This window comes from Osmerus eperlanus, chromosome 18, assembly GCF_963692335.1.
Source record: "Osmerus eperlanus chromosome 18, fOsmEpe2.1, whole genome shotgun sequence".
Classification (NCBI taxonomy): domain Eukaryota; kingdom Metazoa; phylum Chordata; class Actinopteri; order Osmeriformes; family Osmeridae; genus Osmerus; species Osmerus eperlanus.
The window spans coordinates 11,474,320-11,489,585 of NC_085035.1; the positions used below are offsets into that span (position 1 = coordinate 11,474,320).

The 15,266-nt window shown below is 46.0% G+C and overlaps 1 long non-coding RNA gene across 2 annotated transcripts; it reads right to left on the minus strand.

Annotated features, from left to right (window-relative positions):
* Positions 1-38: 38 nt before the first annotated feature.
* Positions 39-11,685, minus strand: LOC134038996 (uncharacterized). Of its 2 annotated transcripts, none has more exons than XR_009932718.1 (3): positions 11,416-11,685; positions 9,951-9,984; positions 39-449 (listed from the first exon to the last, which is right to left on the minus strand). It is a non-coding gene; the product is annotated as an uncharacterized LOC134038996 (long non-coding RNA). The 2 variants fall into 2 exon arrangements; XR_009932717.1 differs by having other exon boundaries at positions 9,951-9,987.
* Positions 11,686-15,266: the final 3,581 nt, after the last annotated feature.

Genomic DNA, 15,266 nt, shown 5'->3' on the forward strand with positions numbered 1-15,266 from the left:
GGTTGTGGCGTGGTTGTACAACAGGAGCGGTAGGTGTGACGTTCCTGAGGCAGAGGGAAAAATGACTGGCATAGGTGATCATTGACAGACACGCACATGCCACAGATGGTTTGAGTCAGAAAACATAATTTTGTATTGCAAACCAAAACTTTCAATGTAGAATAAGATGCAAATGTATACTTTTTTGAAAGTGGTAAATGGCCTCAAGAGGTGAGTGTTCTTGGAGTTACATTTCAGGAGATGCAGCTCTTCCTTAGTGATCCTATTGCCATATGATGGGAAGTAATGTTATAATATATATCTCTTGGGTAATGTTATAATATAAATGTCTTAGTTAAGACAACTACTGAAGTGTAACACATTTCATTACCAATGTTTCACCTTTCTTGCACTGAGGTTTAAGGGACCAGGAGACGTCTTCAGAAATGTGGACACCGGGGAAATTGAAACTGGAGACAAAGATACGTTCTATGAGTGTAATACTCGTTTTACAGTAGTATCAAGTAGATCAACATCTATATATTAAAGATGATTGGTCACAAAGTTACTTTGACAGAATGCATGTCAGTTACATCAACAGTCCATGAGTGGAAAACATACTTGTACAAGTTTGTAACATGTTCCCAGTACTACTAACACAGTACTGGATTATACAACACGTATGGGACAAAAGTCTGTATTTACATTGGGTACAGAAGCGCAATACATCAAGCTGGCTGAATAGAGCCAGAGACTGAGCTTGCGGGTCGGCACCTGCCTATGGTCGGAACGTCTCGTGGATGGTTCAGCAACATTCAAATTCTGCTAACGTTATTCTTCGCAGTTGTTGGTGGATTACAGAGAAACAAGACGTACAGTATAGACCTAGAGATAAGAGTTGGAGTTTAGCTAGTATTTATATAAGTTTTATTACAGTCGTTATTTAATCTTTTATATAGAGTAGCCTAACGTCACTGTGTCCAATCCCGACCGCTGTAAACTACTATTGTCCAAACCCGAACGGGGTTTGGACACTCAGTTTCCGGTCTTTTTGCCAGCATTTTCTTTTGCTATCGCCAGCAAAGTGTAAGTAGTATTATTTTAGGCACACCAAACAATCTACGTGTAAAATTTCATGAACATATATGGACGTTTACATGTCTAAATAATATAGGAAAGTTACTTTGGCCGAAAGACCACTCGGCGACGCTTGGGCGACGATCTTTACTCCCACAAGTGTGTCTTTGTTGTCATCGTACTGCTACTATGGGTTAGCATATGAGTGTATTTCAATGCTAGCTTAACACTACTTTGTCTTGCCAATAAAAATACACGATCATGTGTGACGTGATCTGTAGTCGAGGGGAGGAAGGGATGGGGGCTAGCAAACTTTGAGAAGAGTTCAACAAAACATCCAGCAGGTGGTGGTATACAGTCAAATTGAGATTTTATCGCATAGTTTGGAGATGTTGAAGCGTGATATCTTATTGTGGAGGACATAACTATGTCCCCGGATATGTTGACAGCATTGATCGTCAGTTTGGTGACCCTGGATCAAGTTAATATCCCCAGAAAAACAGCAGCGGCCAGTATTTAGAAGTGGTCTTTTGACCGGCTCTAGTAAAGGCTAAGCTAACTCTAAATTTTTAAACAATATTTAGCTCGAAAGGTAAGAAGTTAAAGCTTAACGTGAAATCAGTAAATCAACTGAAAACGTGATACAATTTTTTTTATCAATATTTGAAGTGGCATTTTATCAGAATGTTAGCTAAAAAACGGTCGGGATTGGACACAGTGACGCTAATCGTTTTTGATAGTTGTTATTAGCGTTAGAGTGTATAGATTAGCTTTTTGTATTTTTTAGCATAAGAATAGTTTAATATTATATGTAGTTTAATCCTTCGTTTTCGATTAGTGTTTTTAGTGTAATTTATTGTAGATATTTTGCTGTATGTTGTAGTTAAATTAGTTTTAGCGTTAGAGATAGATAGCTACAGTAGCTACAGTTAGAGCTACAGTAGCTAGAGCTAGGTTTGTACGGTACGGTAGCTGACCAAGACCAACAATCAGGTGAGACTACACTGGTGTATGTAGTTGTACATGTAAATGTAAAGTATTTACGCGTTGATGGGGATGTGAAAGATTTAGTTATTAATCCGATTTTTCTTACTATAACCATTTGGTAAGGTCAGGTTCCCTATGCTAATGTGACAGTTATACCTCGGAGCTAACGGCTAAACGCAATTGCGCGAGCGAATGAACAAGCTAGAGCTAGCGAGCTGGGTGTCAACGTTAGAGCTAACGTACTGATCAGCCTTACGTTACTGGCGGTAACCTTCAAATACACGACATCATGATACCTGATAAACGAATATTTATGTGAAAATGGCACCATTAATCTACACCAAGCATATCCTTTTGTATGAAACAACTTACCTCTCCCAAGTGTTGTGGATGATTCCCCTCGTTCAAGTTCGTTCCTCAACTTGTTTGACGCCAAGTGGCCGGAACTTCTTTAAAGAGTGCCGTAAATAATTGTAAATTATAATTGTAAATTATTTACTGCATATTTAATAAATTATTTGTCTCTGCCAACACATAGTTTCCCAACTGTACTGTTGCCAAGCAACAATTACATTTCCCTGAACAAGCTTGCTTGCTACTTTAGGTCTCATGACACTGCAAGCCAGCTATTTTGTTTCATGTACATTTATGTTTCCATTTATTGCGCAACCAGTGAAATAAGAAGTTAATCTTTGCGGCCCAAAGTGTGATACAATCTAAAACACAACGATTGTTGTTAAATACATTTCTCAACAGAATGAGTTATGGGAAGCAAGAAAGATCAAGGCAATACCTCCGATCCTGGAGATCAGCTAAACGTGTGCTCAAAAAGATAGACACAGAGCATCTGATTGATGACAGCCACATGGACAACCACGTGGACGACACTGAAAACATGTCATCCCCACAGTCCATGATTACAGCATCATTAGAGTTGGAGGAATACTTGCAGGATGACATGGAGGTAGCCTTGGAGGATGATAGGGGAGTAGCCTATGAAGACGACAGGGAGGTAGCGTTTGAGGATGATGGGGAGGTACCCACTTACCTTGGGGAAAGTAATGATGAGGAATCCGACCAAGAAAACAACATAGAAAGTACATCACTTGCATCAGATCTGGCAACCTGGGCCACTCACTGTCAGGTGAAGAACAATGCCGTTGATCAGTTGTTGAAGATTCTTCAGAATCATGGCCACTCGGATCTGCCATCCTCCGCTCGTACCCTGCTAAAAACACCAAGGCAGGTAAATACAACACAGAAGTCTGGAATGGAGTATCTGACTTATCCATTGCGTGATACATTGCTAGACACCCTGAAGAAATACCCATTTGAACAGCTGTCTGACTGCGACACAGTTAATCTGTCCTTCAACATTGATGGATTGCCGCTGTTCAAGAGCTCAGGGAAAGCTATGTGGCCTGTCCTATGTGCTGTTCACCTCAAGCCCATCACTGTTTTCCCAATCACACTGACGTGCGGAAACAAGCGGCCAACCGACCTGCATTTTTTAGATGACATGGTGGCAGACCTCAATGATCTACTATCTAGTGGCCTGCAAAACAGAGAGAAAACATTTACAGTTAATGTTCTTTGCATTGTGTGCGATGCTCCAGCAAAAGCCTTGGTCCGTAACACAAAGCTGTGCTCAGGTTATTACGGCTGTGATAAATGCACTCAGAAAGGACAGTGGTTTAACAGAGTTACATATCAGGAAACAGAAGAACTCACCCTGCGAACAGACGAAGCATTCAGACATCAAACCCAAGAAGAGCACCATCATGGCAACACTCCCCTGCTCAACTTGCCTATCGACATGGTAAAATCTTTCCCCATTGACTACATGCATCAGGCATGCTTGGGTGTCATGAAAAAGCTTCTCCTCATCTGGAGCAGAGGAGAGAAAGGTTGTAGAATGTCTGTGACACAAATACAGGAGGTGAGCAGCAGGCTTCTTCACCTTAAACCTGAAATTCCCTTCATCTTCTCCCGCAAACCACGAGGTCTTGAAGAGCTGGAAAGGTGGAAAGCCACGGAATTCCGGCAGTTTATGCTGTACACCGGTAAGGTGGTGTTGAGGGGAATCCTGAGGGATGACCTGTACCTCCACTTCTTGTCCTTCAGTGTGGCGATGTGCATTTTAGTGAGCTCTACGACTCTCAAGCAGTATTCACAATACGCTCAACAACTACTGCAGTACTTTGTTGTGAGAGGACGGGAGCTTTATGGCAAGACGTTTCTTGTGTACAATACGCACACAATGCTCCACATAACTGCAGATGCCGTTTTGTTTGATGGGTTGGACAACTGCAGTGCCTTTAAATTTGAAAGTTTCTTGCATACCATGAAGAGGATGGTGAGGAATGGAAGATGCCCCCTTTCCCAGGTGGTGAAGAGGAGAGAAAAGAAGAACCCCTGCAAGTGCAAAAACAGAAAATGACAAATAGCCCAAAGGACAGAGCGTTCGTGCTGGATAGTGAGGAAGGCTGCGATGTCATTGATGAGACAGAAAAAATGGGTGCCACCTGTGCCGTGTATATAGTAATCCGCAACCACTGTTTTTGGAGCCTTGTAACTCATCCATCATTGGAGTGTTTCAATACAAGAACACAACCACAACAATGAGATGGATTCCCTGCGAAACAATAAAGAATATCGCCATGAAGACACAAATGGGGGATAAAACGATCTTCATGAAAATCTTACACAAACTATGAGTATGTATAAATGTTGTGGAAGTATACTCGCATAGTATATTATTTACTATGGAAAGGGTAATGTTTTAAGTAACTGTTTGTCTTACTATTTTCAACAGAATGTACTACATTGTAGAATTCCTTGAGGAAAACCTGGTGGGAATAGTGGCCCAGTGTTGGACCTATGAAGAAAATGAGGTAAATGTCATATTCTAACAACCCTTGTTAACTATTTATACCGTGGCGTTGTTGAATACTCGATTCTGATTGGTTGCTAAACTTTTCAAGGGCATACATTACTTCTTGATAATTGTTGACAAGGAGATCTTGGATAATTAATTGTAAAATGTATGCACATAACATTTTATATGTATATTAAACAGTAATTACAATGGTGTTTTATGCATTTCAGCAACAATACAGCTACTGGCCACCATCCAACCAGACCAAAAGGGCAAAACAATAGGAGATCCCGGATGAGGAGCTGTGGATCAGCAGAAGAGTCCGGATCTTTGCAGCAACTGGTCAGTTGAAATCGACATTAGCTTTGTACAAAAATGTATTCATTGTTTAACTCTAACTGTAGCTATTTGATTTTACTTAACTGTTACTATTTGATACTTAAGGTGATTTTGAGAGAGCACTCAGATGGAGCAAGACAGCTGAGGACAAGTCTGCCGTCGAAAAGGAGGACCAACCTAGAAAAAAGAAAAGACCTAACATGTCACGGCCACAGCCGTGCCCCCCCCGGTTTCAGTTTTTTGCCCTGCCCTAGTGTTTCCCTGTCATTGTCTTCACCTGTTCTCGTTAGCGTTATTGTGTCCACCTACCCCGGCTCCAGCCCCAGCCTGAACCCCGACTCCAGCCTCGGTCCTGCCCTTGGCCCCTGCCTCGATCCTGCCCTGTGCCCCTGCCTCATCCTGAGGTTGTGCCGCCCTGCGCCCGGACGAACATGGTTCGCCGCCCAGCACCCAGAGCACCGAGGCTGTTCCTGCCGGGGAGTCTCGGCCGCCTGCTGCCGGTACCCAGCCCCGTTCCTGCCCTGTACTCCAGCCTCGGTCCTGCCCTGGGCCCCTGCCTCGATCCTGCCTTGTGCCCCTGCCTCATTCTGAGGTTGTGCCGCCCTGCGCCCGGACGAAAAAGGTTGCGCCGCCCAGCACCCAGAGCACCGAGGCTGTTCCTGCTGGGGAGTCTCGGCCACCTGCCGCCGGTACCCAGCCCCGTTCCTGCCCTGCCCTGTACCCCAGCCTCGTTCTCGCCCTGTGCCCCAGCCTCGGTCCTGCCCTGTACCCCAGCCTCGTTCTTGCCCTGTGCCCCAGCCTCGGTCCTGCCCTGTGACCCAGCCTCGGTCCTGCCCTGTGACCCAGCCTCGGTCCTGCCCTGTGACCCAGCCTCGGTCCTGCCCTGTGCCCCGGCCACCTCCTCCGCCCGAAGACTGCTGGCCACCTCCTCCTCCGCCCGAGGACTCCTGGCCGCCTCCTCCTCCGTCCGAGGACTCCTGGCCGCCGCCTCCTCCGCCCGAGGACTCCTGGCCGCCGCCTCCTCCGCCCGAGGACTCCTGGCCGCAGCCTGCCACCGTGCCCGCGCTCCCAGGCGCCCCCTCGTCCGCGCTCCCAGACGCCCCCTCGTCCGCGCTCCCAGGCGCCTCCTCGTCCGCGCTCCCAGGCGCCCCCTCGTCCGCGCTCCCAGGCGCCTCCTGTCCCCGTCCGGCCCCGGGTGGTTCCCCGGACCTGCTCCGGCCTCCGGGCCGCCGGCCTTCTGCCCTGCCACCGGGTCGACCCCCGGACCTGCCCCGACCCTCTGCCCAGCCTCCAGGCCGGCCCCCGGACCTGCCCCGACCCTCTGCCCTGCCTCCGGGTCGACCCCCGGACCTGCCTCTGCCCTGCCTCCGGGCCGACCTCCGGACCTGCTCTGGCCTTGTGGGACGTCCGGTGACGTCCCTTGAGAGGGGGGTACTGTCACGGCCACAGCCGTGCCCCCCCCAGTTTCAGTTTTTTGTCCTGCCCTAGTGTTTCCCTGTCATTGTCTTCACCTGTCTCGTTAGCGTCATTGTGTCCACCTGTGTGTCGTTTGGGTGTGTATTTAGGTTCCTGTTTTGTGTCCAGTCTTTGTCTTGTCCTTACCATACCTGTCCGTGTGACTACCCTATCTGTTCCCGTTTTTGAGAAAATAAAACCCTTGTTTCTGCCATGCCTGCCGACTCCCCTGCGTTTGGGTCCAACCCCACCTCACGTCGTGACAGAAGGACAAGACCACAAATGGACCCAGCAGAGAGTTCCCCGAACCCTTTCCTAGGGACCCGACTTGCTTTTGGTGCGGAGGGCCCACCCCGGAGGGCCCACCCCAAGTCCTGGTTCCTACCCCGGCTCCAGCCCCAGCCTGAACCCCGACTCCAGCCTCGATCCTGCCCTGTGCCCCTGCCTCATCCTGAGGTTGTGCCGCCCTGCGCCCGGACGAACATGGTTCGCCGCCCAGCACCCAGAGCACCGAGGCTGTTCCTGCCGGGGAGTCTCGGCCGCCTGCCGCCGGTACCCAGCCCCGTTCCTGCACTGTACTCCAGCCTCGTTCTTGCCCTGTGCCCCAGCCTCGGTCCTGCCCTGTACCCCAGCCTCGTTCTCGCCCTGTGCCCCAGCCTCGGTCCTGCCCTGTACCCCAGCCTCGTTCTTGCCCTGTGCCTCGGTCCTGCCCTGTGACCCAGCCTCGGTCCTGCTCTGTGCCCCAGCCTTGGTCCTGCCCTGTGCCCCGGCCACCTCCTCCGCCCGAAGACTGCTGGCCACCTCCTCCTCCGCCCGAAGACTCCTGGCCGCCGCCTCCTCCGCCCGAGGACTCCTGGCCGCCGCCTCCTCCGCCCGAGGACTCCTGGTCCCCTCCTCCTCCGCCCGAGGACTTCTGGCCGCCGCCTCCTCCGCCCGAGGACTCCTGGCCGCAGCCTGCCACCGTGCCCGCGCTCCCAGGCGCCCCCTCGTCCGCGCTCCCAGGCGCCCCCTCGTCCGCGCTCCCAGGCGCCCCCTCGTCCGCGCTCCCAGGCGCCCCCTCGTCCGCGCTCCCAGGCGCCTCCTGTCCCCTGTGCCCGTCCCCTGTGCCCGTCCTGCCCCCGGGTGGTTCCCTGGACCTGCTCCGGCCTCCGGGCCGCCGGCCTTCTGCCCTGCCTCCGGGTCGACCCCCGGACCTGCCCCAACCCTCTGCCCAGCCTCCAGGCCGGTCCCCGGACCTGCGCCGGCCCTCTGCCCTGCCTCCGGGTCGACCCCCGGACCTGCCCCGACCCTCTGCCCTGCCTCCGGGTCGACCCCCGGACCTGCCCCGGCCCTCTGCCCTGCCTCCGGGCCGGCCCCCGGACCTGCTCCGGCCTTGTGGGACGTCCGGTGACGTCCCTTGAGAGGGGGGTACTGTCACGGCCACAGCCGTGCCCCCCCCGGTTTCAGTTTTTTGCCCTGCCCTAGTGTTTCCCTGTCATTGTCTTTACCTGTTCTCGTTAGCGTTATTGTGTCCACCTGTGTGTCGGTTCTGTGTATTTAGGTTTCTGTTTTGTGTCCAGTCTTTGTCTTGTCCATACCATACCTGGGCCCCGTTCGTCGTAAGGGTTGAAGCTAAGTTAATCAATTGTCCCTTTAGCCCGTTAACATTAGCGAGATGAGTGAGAACAGCAAATATCGGTTCAACGGCTGATCCGCATCCAAATCATGTGGTTAATTTCAATCAGGCTAAACTTATCAGGGAAATTGCACGTGCACGTCCTACTTCAAAAGGCAGGAAAGGTCGATCACCAAAACCGTGATTTTCTAACGGTATGATGGCGGAAAAGACGAAAGAGAGAGCAGTGATAGGCTATTCTTGCCATCCGAGCAAACTATTATAATGAGTCCAGACAATAAGCATGTTATCATGGCTAAGTCAAACACCGCCACCGCGGCCAGAGCAAGACAAGCAGCTTGGCAAAAAATTGCGGATAAGCTAAATGCGAAAGTTTTGGGGAAATGTATAGGCTCATTTTAAGTGCCTCATTACCCCAATCAATCAGATCACATTTCTTTAAATGTGCCTGCTGGTATAGGCTTAATGGAAATTAATAATCGAATGAGATCTTGCTAGCGAAAATAATGATCAACTCTTTCAGAATAAGTAGGCTAGATAAAAACAAGGCCAAAGAGTATCTAATTGATATGAATTCATAGACAATTATGAGGATATATGTAGGCTACTGCGCTTATATCTATATATGTGTATATGAATGTAGGCCTATGTGTAAATCCCTCTTTGATTTCATTGACTGGGACATGGCCAGGGAATATGATGAATTGAGTCATCAGCTGGTTAGCGCCAAGTACACTTTTCTTACAGCAACGCATGCTGCGGCTTTGCCAATGTTTTCTGCATCGCCTATACTGTATAAAAATGTAGCCTATAGCCTACCTGACGCAAAAAAACCTCAAGGCTATGCAGTCTGAAGCACAGTTGAGTTTCAAGTATTAGTGTGCTTTATTGTCAATTTCTTCACATGTCAAGACATAAAAAGGAATCGATATGACGTTTCCCACAGTGAAACATATAAAAAGCACAGGCACAACAGATAAGACAAGACATTTCGTAAAACATAGCGTTACATATTCACATACAGCAGCATAAGCTCATAATAAAGCATAAAGCTTGCTGCAGCGTGTGATATTTGCAATGTACAGCCCGAGAAGGTCTTGCAAATAAATGAGTCCTTGTCGGCTGAATTGATATCGCTCAAACAAGAACTCATCCGTGTGAAATACTAGTAAAGGATCTTGGCAATCGCGAAGAACTCTATTGGTATGGAAAGCTAATCGAACTAAAATATAGCTCCTTGGTCAACTGGGTCTCTCAAAAATGGAGCTGCCATGTTATTTTCCGGGGGTGTGGCAAGCTTATCCAGCTACACTTACGTTAGCCTGCTCTGGAGCAGGTTAGTGCTAATTAATATGTTACTATGGTGATTTATCGAAAGTTGCTTCCACGAACCAAAAAGAGGGGCGTTTTTTATCTTAGCCTGAAAATTAGCTCGCTTAACCGCTTAGCGAGCTACGACGAATACCCCTCTGTCCGTGTGAGTACCCCATCTGTTCCCGTTTTTGAGAAAATAAAACCCTTGTTTCTGTCATGCCTGCCGACTCCCCTGCGTTTGGGTCCAACCCCACCTCACGTCGTGACGTAACAAATTTGGAGACAGCAGTGAAGGTAAGAACTTACCAAAAACATATTTGGTGTGGTACTCATTTGTCTGCTGCTGAAACGAAACAGAAAAAAGGATTTAGATTGAGATCATGGAAAACAAAGACTGTGTGTTATGTGAGCTATTTAGATGAGGGTTCATCATGGGAAGTTGAGCCGATGAAAAAGACAAAACGTTGAGGTAGGTATACAATGTATACTCATTCAATAGAGTAATAGACCATTGAAATATGGCTAAATGCAATAACTTAATAATGTGCATGCTCTTAAGATGGACCATTTCCACGAGCCAAAGCAACTACGGACTCTTTAAAAAAGAAGATAGATATAGGTAAAGTCCTCACTTTTTCATTCGCCTGTCTTTGTTTATTATTTGTTGTCTATGAAAAAGTTATTATTTACTAGCCATTATGATAGTCCATCAGTTTAATAGAAAACTGCATATCTTTAAACTTTACATTGTGACAAACTTTCAAATCTGATTCCAGCTAAACTTCCAACCCCTCCCCGGCCAAAGAAAGCAAAAAGTACGGCAAAAAACAACCAAGTCACTCAAGATACACAGTACTTGACAGAAATATTTCACAGTAATCAATTACAAATCTACAACATGGAAAATACTGTTGATTCGATAATTCTACACATTCTCAAATGTATTTCCCATCTATGTCCACATTCTCAGATCCATTCCCAAACCCTCCACCTCCGACCCTGGCAACAGATGGAACGGATGGTAAATAATCTAAATTAATAATGTAACTACCATTGCAAAATCGTTTTTCATGTATTTTGTATATGTATTTTGCTTGCAGATGAACTACCAGAATCCCAGCACTCCATGACTCTGACCCAGCATTTTGTCGAAGGTAAACTGACCATTTTACATTAATTGATTTTTGAACATTTCCTAATAAAACACAGACTTTCATATAATCACGATATTGCTATGTTGCCAATTTAGACAAGAGACCCTCTTGGCCAGCGACAGCTTGGGAGCCAAGAAAACTGCAAGGTATGCCTTTTTATACATCATATTTAAACTTAATCTACCATACAGCCTAAAGTAGCCTAATAATCGCTCGCATTTTTGCAGACACTGTGACCGCGGTGGTAATGGAAGGTGATTCTTAATTACAGATACACTACAAGTTCTCCTTCAAAAAGGTGGAGACAATTGAAGCAAGCCAGAGGGAGATACTCCTTATGTTGCGCAGAAGCCAGGGAAGACAAAGTGAGGAGCCTGCACTCAACTTTGTTGCGGCACAATACCTAAAAGAACTTCAGGATCTTGAGGAGCGCCTCAAGATGACCGAGTTCAGAAAGAGAGTGGTAGGTCGCTAGTGTAATGCTTAATTCAAGTTGAACTGTCCTGTAATTTATAACCTACCTAATTTGGTGTATTAACTACCAACATAAATTAAACAGTTTAAGAATATGAATTATGTACTGTTGAAATGAAAAATTGCAAGTTGAATGTGGTTACCTTCAAGGCCTGGTTATTTTCAACAGATTCACCATCTCAGCCTCACTGGTGGGGCCACTCCTGGAGAGTGCGTCAGGAGAGTGATGCGGTCTGTGGCAACAAATGCTGTTTGGAGTTGCTACAGCTTCAAGGGGAAAAGAGAGAAGTTGCCCTTCATTGGCACAACTGTGTGCACAACAATTAAACGTTGAGTCTGAGCACTTCTTTCTGTGAAAGAATCACATAAAATGTCTTAAAATGTTGATGATCTCACTTAACACTGAATGTATATGTTTGTGTTGTCTGTCCAATTGCAGCAGCAGTTATGAAATGGAAGGCAGGGCTGGGAGAGAAGGAGGTTGAAATGCTGATAGGGGAGACTCTGAAGCATGCTCCAGCACAGACCATTAAGGTAATAAATAACAATGGGCAGTTATATTGTTAGATTCAAAGCTAGACAGGTAAAATGGGATGGACTTGACACTCACCTTTTTTGTTTGTGCATTGTTTTGTTGATAGGCGCAACTGGTCTCTTCAGTTGGAGGAGTATAGCTGCTGGAACCACGGCCTTCTTTTAGACTTGTTTTCTTTTTAAATAAAGTTCTTGCATATAACTTGGTACGTCCATGTCTCATTTACAATTACAACATAGCGTTAATGTTGTGTGTTTGTATGTAGGAGCTCAAAATAATTAACGACTCTCTCTGTAATACCACAGTTAGTTGTAATTCCAAACATTCCTATCTAGGCCGACTGCTGTTGAAGGTACACTACAGTTATCATTTGTCTAGCTGTGCACCATGCAAAATATTGGTTTTGCTTAAAAACTGCTAGGGGCTAACTATATCTGCCGGGATAGTTTTGGGCAAATGAGGACTGCTAGCAGCTAATGCAAGTCCGCCCTAGAATAGGCTAGGTTTTTAATTACCTGATGATGACCAACTGACAACTATGAAGACATTACGTTGTCACGACGTTGCAATGGCCATCTGACAACGTAACCAAATTACGTTGTCGTTACGAATCCACGACTTTCACTTTTCTGGTTGCCACGACGTAATGCAATTACGTCGTGGCAACCAGGTTCACGTGTCTCCTCTATGAGGAGCTCCACAGCTTTCTCTCCCAGTCCCGTCTTCCACTTCATCACAGAATCTGGAATTAGAAGTCATGAACTTACTGTCAGCACCAATGTGAACGTTGAACGCTGCGTGTAAGCCATAGTTCATGGCATCTCCAAACACTTACCAGTCTCTTTCGCAACTCCAGCACCTTAAGGCGCTCCTCAAGGTCTTGGAGTTCAGCCTGTGTTTGGGCCACCTGTAGGTCCATCACTGGCACCTCTTAAGTGTGTCTGCCCTGTAGTCGCCTGAATAGGAGAGCCTCTCGCTGGTTCTCCTCCAATGTCTCCATCTTCCGGAGCATAACCTGCAATGTGTCTGTCATTAAAGACAAGTAAAACAAGTTTACAAGAGTTAGCATGATTGGCATACACTGTGGTTCTTCTAGATTAGCTGTAACATTGATGTAAATAACAAATGTTACCTTGAATGGTTGTATATAAAGCATATATTTTTTTGAGTGTCTTATATTTGCACTTGCCTGGCTGCCAGCTGTTTTCCTGGGCCCCCAATTGGTTCACCTCCACCAGACCAGAGTTGACATCTAGGGGTATGGCATCTGGTGATGCAAAAGTTTTAAGTCATGCTTTTGCTTCAAAACAGCCTTTAGGGTTGCCATGGCTCATACAATTATTGTCACTGTTATAAACGGTCATTCATTACTTTACCATCATTTGAAACAGACGTGAAAGCTCGTCTTTTATAAATAATAAAATTCATAGTTTACCCACCTCTATTTTTACCACTACACCACTGGTTACAACTAATTCACAACTTGTTCACAAACAATGACAACTTAGAAAATGTTAGAAAATGTTTCCCAGATAATTAGCATCAGTTTGTCATGAGGGTCTGTAACTAAACCAACAGTTTTACAGCCTGTTCACTGACAACACCTGTACAGAACAAGTAGTCTAGGCAGTGGAGATTTTAGAACTTTTTTAGGGGTGCTGAAGCACCCCTTCAAAGAATAATAATTAAAAAGTTCATGAAGAAAGGGACATCCTTAGTTTTTTCATTCATTCAATATTTTGCTTATTTGAATGTTTGCTTAATCATCTTACACATCACACATTGATTGCTTTTGTACATGTTTATAGTAAAGAATGAAAGACTAAATTATATTCCAAATTCAGTCTTTTATTTATTAAAGCTATGTTCCTGCATATGAGAAAACTGATGACCAATGACATGCTGGGGCTGAGCTGCACATGAATTACATACATTGTCTACTTTAATATTGTGTGTGATTGAAATTCATGTAGACTATGGCTACATTACAAAAGTGTCAGAACTGAGAGCAGTCCAGTGTGATCTCCATCTCTGGATAAACCATATTGCACTCGAGATCCGTTGTCCTGCGACCAAAGCAGTGGCTGTTCTACATTGAATTACACCCAGGGCGAGACGCCCTTCACGCGCGCGCGCGCGCCTCCCCCCCCCCCCCCCCCATTGAAATCAAAATGCTGTTATGGTAAGACCGATTATTTTCTATACAGCTAAAACAGCCTGGGGTCAAATTGACACCAAACATAAGAGGGTTACATAAACATGCCCTTACCCGCTAAATGTCTGTTATTATTACATGCTATATTAATATAACTTTTAGGGAGGAACACTTTTAGTTAGGACGTTAAACTATACTTTGTCACGAAATATAGTTGTAGCACATAGCAAATGTTCGTCTTTGAAACTACCTACAGATTTGAAAATTCCTTTGGCTAATTACAGGGCCTAACCTAAATAATGAAAATCAATAATAACTGAACTTGTAACAGTTTTGTTGCAAAGCACACTATTATGGTGAAATGTTATCTTGTGTTTGTTGAGTTAAAACAGAAATATTGTTGTTGCATAGCAAGCATCATAGGGAAAAGGCTAACAAACGTAAGAGTTAGCCTATACCCACCAATTAACATTAGCCCTTCATTCATGACATGGATACCGTAATAATCATACAGAGACATATTTGCATACCTTTATCTTTTTCTCGTTTCTCCTCTTCTTCTTTTCTTTTTTTTCGAAATTGGGCACCTGATGGCTTACTTGACATTTTCCTGTCCATCTTCTTTGGCACTCAACAGTCAACATATTTCCCATCCCCCCAACGCTGTCACTCACAACCAGAAGTCAAGACTAAACCAATTCACCTTGGTGATCACAATTGTTTTGTGTTACATATTTTATTAGCTATTTCACACAATTAAAAAAACAAAAATGTGCAGGAACTTTAGGCCTATATTTATAATATTATGAATGAAATCTGCGTTATTTGGAAGAAATTCGAGGTGCAACTGACTTTAGCCCACTAATTTAGAGTATGGCACTATACAGTGGACCCCCCCCCCCCTTGTCCGTTCAATTTGGGAGACCCAGTCAGGTGAGCTGTCTGTCCCCCTCCCCTTTTTTCACACAGCTTCTGTGCACAGCACCTTCTCAGCAAGCAGTGGTGCCTGCAGGCGCCAATTTGCCAATTCCCCACAGAGTGAAATGATAGAAAAGAGAAAACCGCTTCGCGGCACAGAGATTTTTATTTATTTATTTTATGCTCGTGCGCCCCCCACGTGACATGAAAAAATGCCGCCCCGGGCGGCTGCCCGGTCCGCCCGTGCCTAAAACCACCCCTGGACCAAAGAGCGACTTAACGGCAACTTAACCCATGGTACCAACATAAATGTATCCAGCCGACCAAGGTACAACGTCACGGCAACGTTGTCCACGGGACCAAAAATAACGTAACCAGCCGACCAA